The sequence below is a fragment of the Scyliorhinus canicula genome, chromosome 9 (genome assembly GCF_902713615.1).
Source record: "Scyliorhinus canicula chromosome 9, sScyCan1.1, whole genome shotgun sequence".
Lineage (NCBI taxonomy): Eukaryota > Metazoa > Chordata > Chondrichthyes > Carcharhiniformes > Scyliorhinidae > Scyliorhinus > Scyliorhinus canicula.
The window spans coordinates 143,419,382-143,431,874 of NC_052154.1; the positions used below are offsets into that span (position 1 = coordinate 143,419,382).

General features: G+C 46.9%; 1 protein-coding gene across 4 annotated transcripts in view; it reads right to left on the bottom strand.

The window, feature by feature from the left end:
* The window catches only part of qser1 (glutamine and serine rich 1), a 224,330-nt gene that overhangs the window by 120,557 nt on the left and 91,280 nt on the right, over positions 1-12,493 (bottom strand). The gene's annotated exons all lie outside the window — the stretch shown is intronic.

The window sequence follows — 12,493 nt, forward strand, 5'->3', positions numbered from 1 at the left end:
TCCGTGTGGAGTTTGCACATTCTCCCCATGTCTGCGTGGGTTTCGCCCCCACAACCCAAAAATGTGCAGAGTAGGTGGATTGGCCACGCTAAATTGCCCCTTAATTGGAAAAAATAATTGGCTAATCTAAATTTATTTAAAAAAAAAAAAAGCCATATGGGGAATAGGCAGGGAGGTGCATTTGAAACCAGGAAGAGATCGGCTATGATCTGGTTGAATGGTGGAGCAGACTCGAAAGTGCTGAATTGTCTACTTCTGCTCCTAATACCTGTGTGCCTATAAGTGCGAGCTGCAGTGAGAGCCACTCTGGAATTGAGGTTGTGCGGGAAGGAAGTATTGCTGTGTCTTCTTTCCTTACTAAATCCACAGGTCAATGGTGCAGGAGCAGACCAAGGCCACAGATCTGGAAGATACATTGCTGCAGTTCTAAAACATCAAGCGTAATATCACAGGTAAGTATTTGATAGGTGAGTATTTCTCTCTTTTCAGATTTGTTTTGAAATTAAAGGCTAGGTTGAAAATATTACTGTGAAAACTAAAGATCAGAGGTAAAATTAAAAACAAATTGAAACTCTAATTAAATAGTATAGGGATGGAGGGCCAGGTGATATGTTGCAGTTGCAATATGTGGGAGATCACTTCCGGCGGCAGCTACGGAGGAGTAAGTCGCGCATTTGGTGGCTCCCGCTCTGGTTGGACTTTTGGACCTTTCCCCCGGACTTTTCTTCGGTTTTAATCGGAAGATTCGTTGGCTGAGGCAGCTGGGCACTATTTCCTCGCATTGGTTTATGGAAAAAAGGGTCAGAAGTGTGCGAAAGGGCAGAAACAAGAAGCCAGTAGCGAGCGGTATTGAAGTTGTAACGGGAGACAGTATGGCCGAGGGACGGACCCCTGGGGTGGCAGGGCAGCGCAGCGTGCAGTGGACCCAGTGATGCAGGCCATTCAGGATGGTTTCGCCAGACAGAATCGGGAATGCCTGGACCCGATCAAGGAGTCAATTGATCGCCTGGAAAGCAGACTGGACGCCCAGGACCGGGCGATTCAGAAGGTGGAGACGGCGCTGCTGGAACAAGAGGAGCACCAAACAGCTGTGGAGCTGGAGGTGGGGATGCTTCGAGAACAGCAGAAAAGAACATAAGAACTAGGAGCTGGCGTAGGCCATCTGGCCCCTCGAGCCTGCTCTGCCATTCAATGAGATCATAGCTGATCTTTTGTGGACTCAGCTCCACTATCCGGCCCGAACACCATAACCCTTAATCCCTTTATTCTTCAAAAAACTATCTTTACCTTAAAAACATTTAATGAAGGAGCCTCAACTGCTTCACTGGGCAAGGAATTCCATAGATTCACAACCCTTTGGGTGAAGAAGTTCCTCCTAAACTCAGTCCTAAATCTACTTCCCCTTATTTTGAGGCTATGCCCCCTAGTTCTGCTTTCACCCGCCAGTGGAAACAACCTCCCCGCATCTATCCTATCTATTCCCTTCATAATTTTAAATGTTTCTATAAGATCCCCCCCTCATTCTTCTAAATTCCAACGAGTACAGTCCCAGTCTACTCAACCTCTCCTCATAATCCAACCCCTTCAGCTCTGGGATTAACCTAGTGAATCTCCTCTGCACACCCTCCAGTGCCAGTATGTCCTTTCTCAAGTGAGGAGACCAAAACTGAGCACAATACTCCAGGTATGGCCTCACTAACACCTTATACAATTGCAACATAACCTCCCTAGTCTTAAACTCCATCCCTCTAGCAATTAAGGACAAAATTCCATTTGCCTTCTTAATCACCTGTAAACCAACTTGATGACTCATACACTAGCACACCCAGGTCTCTCTGCACAGCAGCATGCTTTAATATTTTATCGTTTAAATAATAATCCCGTTTGCTGTTATTCCTACCAAAATGGATAACCTCACATTTGTCAACATTGTATTCCATCTGCCAGACCCTAGCCCATTCACTTAACCTATCCAAATCCCTCTGCAGACTTCCAGTATCCTCTGCACTTTTCCACTCACCTTAGTGTCATCTGCAAACTTGGACACATTGCCCTTGGTCCCCAACTCCAAATCATCTATGTAAATTGTGAACAATTGTGGGCCCAACACGGATCCCTGAAGGACACCCTAGCTACTGATTGCCAACCAGAGAAACACCCATTAATCCCCACTCTTTGCTTTCTATTAATTAACCAATCCTCTATCCATGCTACTACTTTACCCGTAAATGTTTCAGTAATGGCCACTAAATCATAGTCATTCACGATGATTTGTGCCATCAACTCATTTACTTTATTCCGAATACTACGAACATTCAGGTAAAGTACACTTATGTTGGGTTTTTTTACCTCTGTTTTGAATCTTGACATCTCCAGTTTTATTCCTTTTAGTATTACTGGGTCTATTCACTGAGCTCCCCTCAGTCACTTTACCTTGTACTGTCGCCCTTTTTGATTTTTGACTATGTCTTCTCTGCCTTGCACTTTTCCCCTTACTTCCTTTTGCTTCTGTCCCTGTTTTACTACCTTCCAACGCCCTGCATCGGTTCCCATCCCCCTGCCACATTCGTTTAAACCCTCCCCAACAGCTCTAGCAAACACCCCCCCTCGGACACCGGTTCCAGTCCTGCCCAGGTGCAGACCGTCCGGTTTGTACTGGTCCCACCTCCCCCAGAACCGGCCCCAATGCCCCAGGAATTTGAATCCCTCCCTCTTGTACCATCTCTCGAGCCACGCATTCACCCTATCTATCCTGACATTACTACTCTGACTAGCTCGTGGCATTGGTAGCAATCCTGAGATTACTACCCTTGAGGTCCTACTTTTTAGTTTAACTCCTAACTCCCTGAATTCCGCTTGTAGGACCTTATCCCGTTTTTTACCTATATCGTTGGTGCCTATATGCATCATGACAGCTGGCTGTTCACCCTCCCCCCCCAGAATGTCCTGGAGCCGCTCCGAGACATCCTTGACCCTTGCACCAGTTAGGCAACATACCATCCTGGAGTCTTGATTGCGTCCACAGAACCGCCTGTCTATTCCCCTTACGATCGAGTCCCCTATCACTATAGCCCTGCCATTTTTCTTCCTGCCCTGCTGTGCTGCAGAGCCAGCTATGAACCTTGCTGCTGCCTTCCCCTGGTGAGCCATCTCCCCCAACAGTATCCAAAGCGGTATGTCTGTTTTGCAGGGAGATGACCACAGGGGACACCTGCACTGCCTTCCTACTCTTGCTCTGTCTTTTGGTCATCCATTTGCTATCTCCCTCAGTAACTTTCACCTGCGGTGTGACCAACTCGCTAAACGTGCTATCCACGACCTCCTCAGCATCGCGGATGCTCCAAAGTGAGTCCATCCGCAGCTCCAGAGCCGTCACGCGGTCTGACAGGAGCTGCAACTGAACACACTTCTTGCACGTGAAAGAGCCAGGGACAGTGGACGTGTCCCTGCGCTCCCACATCGCACACGAGGAGCATGACACGGGTCTTGGAGAAGGTGGAAGACCTTGAGAACTGGTCCCGCCGCCAGAATCTAAGAATTGTCGGGCATCTGGAGGGAGTTTAGGGAGCAGGTGCTGGAGCATACGTGGCGGGTATGTTCGAAAAGCTGCTGGGGGAGGGGCATTCCCCCGACCGCTGGAGGTGGACAGGGCGTATCGGGCGCTTGCCAGGAAGCCGCGGGCGGGGGACACTTCGGTGGTGGTGAGGTTCCACAGTTTCCTGGACAAGGAATGTATTCTGCGGTGGGCCAAGCGCACACGGAGTTGCAAGTGGGAAACAGCATCCTGTGGGTGTATCAGGGCCTGAGCGTGGAGGTGGCGAGGAAGAGGGCAGGCTTCAATGAAGTCAAGCCAATTTTCTTTAAGAAGCAGGTGAAGTTTGGCCTGCTGTACCCGGCGCGCCTGTGGGTTACACACAAAGACCAACGTCATTATTTTGAGTTGCCCGATGAGGCGTTGGATTATGCAAAAAGGACTGGTGGGAGCTTGAGAACTTTTGGACTCAGTGACATTATATTGGCCTATAGTGGGACCTTTTTCTTTGTCTGTTTTTCTCTGGGGTTTTTTTGTTTATTTGTTTTTCTTCTCTCCCCCCTGGAATGTTGGTGGGGCTTCGGTTAGGGTTGTTTTTTCTATCTGTTGTTAAAATTGGCTATGTTTTTTCGTATTGCTTTGCATCAGTCTTTTTTTTGGAGTTCTGTTTAGGGGAGAGGGAAGGGGGCTAGATGTTGGTAATGTTCCTTTTGTGTTTTATTTTGGGTGATCATACTGTTGTGCACTTTGGCAGGATGGAGACATGCCTGTCTGGGTTTCGGCGGGTGGTGCTTTTGTTCTTTGTGTTTTCTTGCTGCTGGGTGTTTGTCTGGGGATTGTTGGATAAGTGAACCTTTTTTTACAGGAGTGGGGGGAGGGGAGCGAGGGAACAATGAGTGGGAGACTTCTTGGCGCCAGAGGCAGGTGTCACCGAGCTAGCTGGATGAGCTAGCTCACGGAAGCAAAGTGGGCGTGGGGGGGTATGTATATGCTTTGTTTATTAGCTGGGTTGGGATTTACAGTAGTGTTGCTTGGGGCGGGGGGGGGGGGGGGTGATGGGTTCTGCTGATGTGAGAGGGATTTCGATGGAAGGTCATTGAGGGGGTCAGGGATGGGGGCCACGGCGGCCCGGAGGAGGTGCGGCACATGAGGTAGAAGGGGGCCCCCCAACTAGGCTGGTCAACTGGGATATCCGATGGCTAAATGGGCTGGTTAAGAGGGCACACCTGAGGAAACCGAAGGCGAATGCGGTGATGCTTCAGGAGACACATCTTAAAGTAGTATATCAGGTCAGGTTGAGGAAAGGCTGGGTTAGTCAGGTTTACCACTCGGGGCTGGACTCAAAGACAAGGGGGGGGCTGCGATTTTGATCAACAAGCGGGTGGCGTTTGAGGCAGGGAGGATAGTCTTGGATGTGGGAGGTAGATTTATCATGGCTAGTGGCAGGTTGCAGGGGATGAAGGTAGTGCTGGTCAACATATACACGCCAAATTGGGACGATGGGGATTTTATAAAGAGGGTACTGGGGAAGATTCTGGAACTAGATTCGCACAGACTGATTATGGGTGGGGATTTCAACATGGTTATTGATCCAGGCCTGGACCGGTTACGTTCAAGAACGGGCAAGGTGCCAGCAATGGCAAAGGAGCTGAAAGGGTTCATGGAGCAGATGGAGGGGGGATCCGTGGAGTTTAGGCAGCCGAGAGCCAATGAATTTTCTTTCTTCTCCCACGTTCACAAGGTGTATTCCCGGATAGATTTTGTTGTTGTGGGCAGGGTCCTGTTGGCAGAGGTGGTGGACACGGGCTACACGGCGATTACGATCTCGGACCATGCTCCGCACTGGGTGGATCTGCAGGTCAGTATGGATAGCAAGCAGTGCCTGCAATGGAGATTGGATGTGGGGCTGTATGGCGGACGAAGCGGTCTGCAAGATGTTGAAGGAGTGCATGCTGAAATACCTGCAGGTAAAGGACACGGGGGGAGGTCTCAGCAGCGGTGGTCTGGGAAGCGCTGAAGGCAGTGGTGAGAGGAGAGCTGATTTCGATCTGAGCTCTCAGGGACAGGACGGAAAGGGCAGAAACGGACCAACTGGTAAGAGAGATCCTACAAGTGGTTAGGAAATATGCGGAGGCAGGGCCAATGAGGGAACGCCGGATTTGGTTTGTTAACTACAGGTAGGGCAGTGGAGCAGCTCAGAAAGGTGAAGGGAGTGATGTTAGAGCACGGGGAAAAAGGCCAGTAGGATGCTTGCACAGCAGTTGAGAGAGAAAGAGGCAGCTAGGGAAATAGGGAAAGTGGTTGACGGGGATGGGAACTTAGTTGGGGACTTGGCGGGGGTGAGCAAGACCTTTTGGGATTTTTATAGTAGGTTGTATAGATTGGAACCCCCTGGGGGCCGGAGGGGATGAGGCACTTCTTGGATGGGCTGACTTTCTCGAAGGTGGATGGGGAGCTGGTAGAAGGGCTGGGGGCCCCGGTCAGGCTGAAGGACATAGTGGAGGGCTTGAAGGCCATGCAGTCAGGAAAGGCCCCGGGCCTTATCCGGAATATTGGGGCTGGTACTGCGGAGTCTTTAACGAGGCCAAGGAAAGAGGGGTTTTACCCCAGACGATGTCACAGGCTGGCCACGATCTTGCTCATTTTGAAAAGGGACAAGGACCCGGAGCTGTGCAGTTTGTATAGGCCGATATCCTTGTTAATCATGGATGCCAAACTCTTGGCCAAGATTCTGACCTCTAGGATTGAGGACTGTGTACCGGTGGTTATAGGGGAGGACCAGACAGGGTTTGTTAAGGGTGGGCGGCTGGGGGCCAATGTAAGAAGGTTGCTCAATGTGATTATGATGCCCCCGGAAGGCAGGGAAGGTGAAGTGGTGGTTGCGATGGACGCAAAAAAAGCGTTCGACCCGTTGAGTGGGATTACTTATGGGAGGTGCTGGAGCGGTTCGGGTTTGGGATGGGCTTTGTTGACAGGGTTAGGCTGCTGTACCGGGCGCCGGTAGCTAGTGTACGGACAAATAGGACAACGTCGGAATATTTCAGACTACACTGGGGGACGAGACGGGGATGTCCCCTCTCCCACTGCTGTTTGTGCTGGCGATAGAGCTGCTGGCAATTGCTCCGAGGGCCTCAAGGGGATGGAAGGGGTTGGTGAGGAGAGCACAGAGTCCCGTTGTATGCGGATGACTTGCTGCTGTATGTCTCAGACCCAATGGAGGAGATGGGGGAAGTTATGGGAATCCTCGGGGAACTCGGGCAGTTTTCGGGTTACAAGCTTAATATGGGGAAGAGCGAGTTGTTTGTGGTTCAGATGAGAGGTCATAGAATTTACAGTGCAGAAGGAGGCCATTCGGCCCATCGGCTCCTGCTCTTGGAAAGAGCACCCTACCCAAGCCCACACTCCACCCTATCCCCACAACCCAGTAACCCCACCCAAACACTAAGGGCAATTTTGGACATAAGGTCAATTTATCACGGCCAATCCATCTAACCTGCACATCTTTGGACTGTGGGAGGAAACCGGGGCACCCGGAGGAAACCCATACACACACGGGAGAATGTGCAGACTCCGCACAGAAAGTGACCCAGCCGGGAATCGAAACTGGGACTCTGGAGCTGTGAAGCAATTGTGCTAACCACAATGCTACCGTGCTGCCCCAGGAGAGGCGACTAGGGGAACTGCCGTTCAGAGTGGATGGGGACAGTTTTAGGTACTTGGGTATTCAGGTGGTGAGGGATTGGTACAGGCTACAATTGAACTTGACCCAGTTGGTGGATGAGATGAAGGAGGATTTTCGGAGATGGGACGCGCTCCCGTTGTCTCTGGCGGGTAGGGTGCACAAAATGAATGAATTAATGGCACAAATTGAGGTTAAACAGAGGTCAAAACTGGGATCTAAATATTCAGGGTATGTGCTTTTCGTAAAAACAAGCAGGACAGAAAGGGTGGTGCGGTTGCATTGTTAGTACGAGATGGGATAAGTACAATAGCAAGAAATGATCTTCAATCGAAGATGTAGAATCCATATAGGTGGAGATAAGAAATAACAAGAGTGACTGGTGGGGGAAGTCCACCGGCTCCCAAAAAGTTCCCATACTGGAGGACAGAGAATAAATCAAGAGGTACGAGAGGCATGTAAGAAAGGCAGGACTTTAAATCATGGGTGACTTTAATCTTCATGTAGATTGGGAAAATCAAGTTGGCAGAGCTAGCCATGAGGAAGAATTCACAAGAGTGTATTTGGGACAATTTCCTGAAACAATTTTTGTAGACCCAACCAGGGTAGGCTATTTTGGATTCACTTACGTGTAATGACACAGGTTTAATAAAAAATCTCAGAGTAAAAGATCCCTCGGAAACAGTGACCATAACACAATAGAATTTAACATTCAATTTGAGGGGGACAAACTTGGTCAGAAACAACTGTCCTACACTTAAATAAGGGAAATTATAAATAAAGGAGGACAGAGTTGGCTGGAGTGGACGGATAAAGAAGTTTAGTACGAAAGACATTTAATCAGCTGTGACAGACGTTTCTGAAAATAGTTCATGACTCAACAAAAATAGATCCCAGAGAGAAAGCAGGATTCTAGGAAGGGGATAAATCTACTATGGTTAACCAAGGAAGTAAAGGATAGTATTAAATGAAAAGAAAAAACTTGTAACATGATAAAGTTTAGTGGTAAGCCAGAAGGTTGGGAAAGTTTAAAAAAGCAACAAAGCATGACCAAAAAAATGAAAAGGGGGGAAGATAAACTATGAGGGTAAACTAGCAAGTAATAGAACAAAACAATCACTAGGGAAAAAGTACCCAGGGAAAGTTTTAGGACTAATGGCCAATAAATTGCCTGGATCTGAAATGTTGCATCCCAGGATATTAAAGCAAGTAGCGACAGATATTATTTTAGGAAATCTTTTTATTGGGGTATCTTCAAGAATTATAAACAATTATGTACATTGCTGGCCGTGTTCATTCACTGTACAATACAGAAAGGTTTGTCTTTTCCTTCCCTTGAGTTTTCCTATATACAGCCTGCTGCCATCTGGCTTGGCTTATGGGTCTTCGCCCCCCCCACGGTGACCCGGTTTGGGGGGGGGTGGCTTCAGCTGTGTTTCCCCTGTGGCTGGCGGGGTCAAGGGTTTCCCCCTCCCTCCTGCGCTGTCTCTTTTATGCCTCTCCAGCCCTTTCTCATCTCCCCCCACTGCTTCCTCCCGGGTTGTACGTTCCTATGGTTCCCCCTTGTCTTTCTTTTCTTTTTCCTCTCTCTTTTCTTTATTACTTTCCCGTTTCCCTATCTATTCATTGTTGCTGCCCTCGAACAGGTTCTGGAACAGGTCAACAAACTGCCCCCATGTGTTTAGGAAGCCTTCCTCCGACCCTCAGATCGCCTATTTAATCTTCTCCAGGTGGAGAAATTCCGATTGGTCAGCAAGCCAGTCTGCAGCTGTGGGTGATGCTGCTGATCGGCTGCCGAGCAGGGTTCTTCGGAGTGCGAATAGGGAAGTGAAAGCTAGATCGTCTGCCCTCTTCCTCATTTGTAGCTCTGGCTGCTCCGATACCCCGAAGATTGCCACGCTGGACATGGCTTCACCCCCATCCCCACAAACTTGGACATTGCCTTGTAGAAGGCTATCCAGAACCCAGCAAGTTTGAGACAAGTCCAGAACATGTTGGTGTGGTTGTGCGGGCCCCCCTGACACTGTTCACCTCCACCTCTGGGAAGAACCTGCTCCTTCGGGTTCTGGTCAGGTGTGCTCTGTGCACCACTTTGAACTGCATGAGGCTGAGCCTTGCACAAGTAGCTACAGATATAGTGGATGCACCGGTAGTAATCGTCCAAAAATGCTTAAATTCTGGTAAAGTCCCAGAGGATTGGAAAACTGCCAATGTAACACCGTTATTCAAAAAAGGAGGGGATAAAAAACAATACCTATAGGCCAGTCTTCTGTCATTGGAAAAATTATGAGTCCATTATAAAGGATTTAATAGCAGAGCATTTGGAGCTGCATAATATCATCAAGCAGAGTCAGCATGGCTTCATGAAGGGGAAATCAAGCCAAACAAATTTACTAGAGTTCTTTGAGGTGGTAATGACAGGGTATATGAAGGGGAACCAGTAGATGTAATATACCTGGGATTTCCAAAAAGCATTCCAAAAAGTGGTAAGGTTCCACACAAAAGGTTAGTTAATAAGATAAGAGACCATGATGTTGGGGTAGTGTATTAGCATGGATAGCGGATTGGCTATCTGATAGAAGACAGAGTTGGAATAAGAAGAGCACTTTCAGGATGGCAAACTGTAACTAATAAGCATCGCAGGGATTCATGCTGGGGCCACAATTATTCACAATATATATATAAATGACTTGGGACAAGGGAGGTAAATGCGCTATTGGAATTTCTTCTCTCACAGGGTAGCGAATCTGTGGAATTCTATGCTGCACAGAGAGTCTTGGAGGTTGGGTCATTAACTATGTCCAAGGCTGAGATTGATTGATTTTTAATCAGTAAGGGAATCAAGAGTTATGGGAATGAGGCGAGAAAGTGAAGTTGAGGATTATATCACATCAGCCACGATCTCATTGAATAATGGAGCAGACACAATGGTCCAAGGCCTACTTCCGTTCCTACATCTTATGGTCATTTCAAATGCTGGTAGCTACCTTCGCTGGCTGCTGGATCCCGAATGAAAGTGCAAATAAAATTTGGGACAAATTTCACTCAATACTATCGCTGTTGTGTACACAGGGAAGAAAATTAATAGATTTAAAATAAGGACAGTTCCAGAGCACTAAACACGATGATGTTCACAGCCCCAGCTGAAGACATCTATACAGAGCATGTAAAGCTTGGTCAAAGAGGTAGGTTTTAAGGAACACCTTAAAAGAAAAACAGGTATGGTGCAGTGGTTAGCACTGCTGCCTCGCAGGTTCGCCCCTGGCTCTGGGTCACTGTCCATGTGGCGTTTGCCCCGTGGGTGCGTGGGTTTCGCCCCCACAACCCAAAAAGATGTACAGGCTAGGTGGATTGGCCACACTAAATTGCCCCATAATTGGAAAAAATGAATTGGGTATTCTGATTTGGGTATCCTAATTTAAAAAAAAGAGAGAAACAGGTAGAAAGATGGAAACGTCAGGGAAAGAATTCCAGCATGATGGAATAGTGAAAATTGTGGGTGTGCAAGAGATCAGAATTGGAGAAGCACATAGATCCACGGTTACAGGAATAAGGTAAAAGAGAATTAATGTGTTTCCGGACCAAGGGTTGATGTAGGCCAGTGAGCACAGGGTAAATTAGTGGATGGGACTTGGTGCAAGTTACATTATGAACAGCAAAGGTTTGGATTAACACAAGCCTATGGACAGCGTGTGGTGGGACACCAACCATGAGCACATTTAAATAGCAGAGTCTACAGGTAACACAGGTAAGAGAACGTCAAAACTTTATTTTGAAACTTGATCTTAACACTATTTTCACAATTGGTGTTATTCATGGAATAGTTAGTCTGTTGTTTATGGCTTGTTCACTTAGCTTCACAGAACATTACTAAGAGCCAAACTATAAATATGATACCTTAAATAACAGGAAAAATTGTTAATTCTATAGAGATAATGGTTTCAAACATCAGGCTTGTTGAGCATTTCTCAGTTTGTGTTTGAAAAGACAATCCTACAAGATCAGAAGGGGAGACTAATCTTTTCACAATGTTATTTGAATTATCACTCAGTGAGGTTCTCAAACAGCAGCTCCAGCCCCCTGGACTGGTAATCCAGAGACCCAGGGTGATGCTTTGGCCACCCAAGTCCAAATCCCACCAGTGCAGATGGTAAAATTTGAATTCAATAAAATGCTGGAATTAACAGTCTAATTATGACCATAAAACCATTGTCAATTGTCGTAAAAACCCATTTGGTTCACTAATGTTCTTGAGGGAAGCAAATCTGCCAGCTTACCTGGTCTGACCTCCATGTGACTCCAGAGCAATATGGCTAAAGCCACTCAGTTCAATGACAATTGGGGATGGGCAATAAATGCTGGCCCAGCCAGCAACACCCACATCCCCTGAACGAATAATGAAAAAAAAATCCTAAATTCTGTAGAAATGTACATATAATGTATTTTCAGGAGATATTTTTGATGTCTGCCTTCATTGCGAGGAGAGGTTGAGAGGTCTGTCTGCATTCACATATCTTACTTCATTGTGAAGAAAGTCAATTATGGCAACCATAGGTACCGAACTCCCAAGAGTGCTCTCTGCAAAGTCTTCAAATATAATTTTTGACAACTGGAAGTTCAATTAAGTAACTTATAAATTAATACACATGTGCACATGATTAGGTAGAGTTATCAGATCAGAAAAGCCAAGACTCTACTCAATTAGCATCATAAAGCATTTAAAATTCAAATAACTAAAAGACAGCTTAATCATAGTTGGATGAAACTATAGATGTTTCTCCTAGTTTCAATTCCAGATTGCTGGCTTACGCCACTTTCAGATCTGAAAAGGTGCGTAATGTGCATGCTTTGAGGGGGAGGGAAATGTGATGAAAAGATAAATGAAATAGCTGATGACTTTCTTCTAGTACGTGCAATAATCCATTACTGTACAGAACTGCATGTTATTTGGTAACCATGCCTTTTATTTGAGATTTTCAAAAAAAGGACTGTTTAAAGCAACACTCAAGTCAGAAATAAAAATATTGGAAGTAACAAACTACCACATCGTCCATTTTCATTTTTTTTGGGCGGGCAAGTAGGGGGGCAGTGGGAAAGATGTGGGAGAAGAATGGATGTAAAAGTTATTTTGCATTTTTCCTCATTTACCTCCAAGCTTCCACCTGTTCCACAATGTAAACAATTGTCACGGAGAGTGCCGATTCATCCTCCGGTTTTCCTCATTTCCTGCTCTGTTCTGCGATTTCCATTGATGCCACACATGAGATTAGGAAGTCTACCCC